Source organism: Rhincodon typus, chromosome 18, assembly GCF_021869965.1.
Source record: "Rhincodon typus isolate 14 chromosome 18, sRhiTyp1.1, whole genome shotgun sequence".
In the NCBI taxonomy this organism is placed as follows: Eukaryota; Metazoa; Chordata; class Chondrichthyes; order Orectolobiformes; family Rhincodontidae; genus Rhincodon; species Rhincodon typus.
Genome location: NC_063349.1, coordinates 43151274 through 43151587, shown reverse-complemented (window position 1 = coordinate 43151587; position 314 = coordinate 43151274).

Below are 314 nucleotides of genomic sequence, written 5' to 3'. Positions count from 1 at the left end.
CTAAACTACACCCAAACCCCGCCCCTCTGGGTTACCTGACCCCTCTGTTAAAGAGGCAGCACCCCAACTAAATACATGACACCCTTCCCCCTTTATTTTGAAATTTCCATAAATAAACATATATACAGTTATCAAAATTATACAGACGTTATGGCCAACAGATGCACGTAGTCCAGAATATGCACAAAACCATGGTAACCATGGAAGAACGGCCACTCTGCCCTTAAACAAGACTTTCCGTCCGTAGAGTACTTTCAGCCTTTCAGGATGTGGAGGTGCCGGTGTTGAAGTGGGGTGGTCAAAGTCTGAAGTCA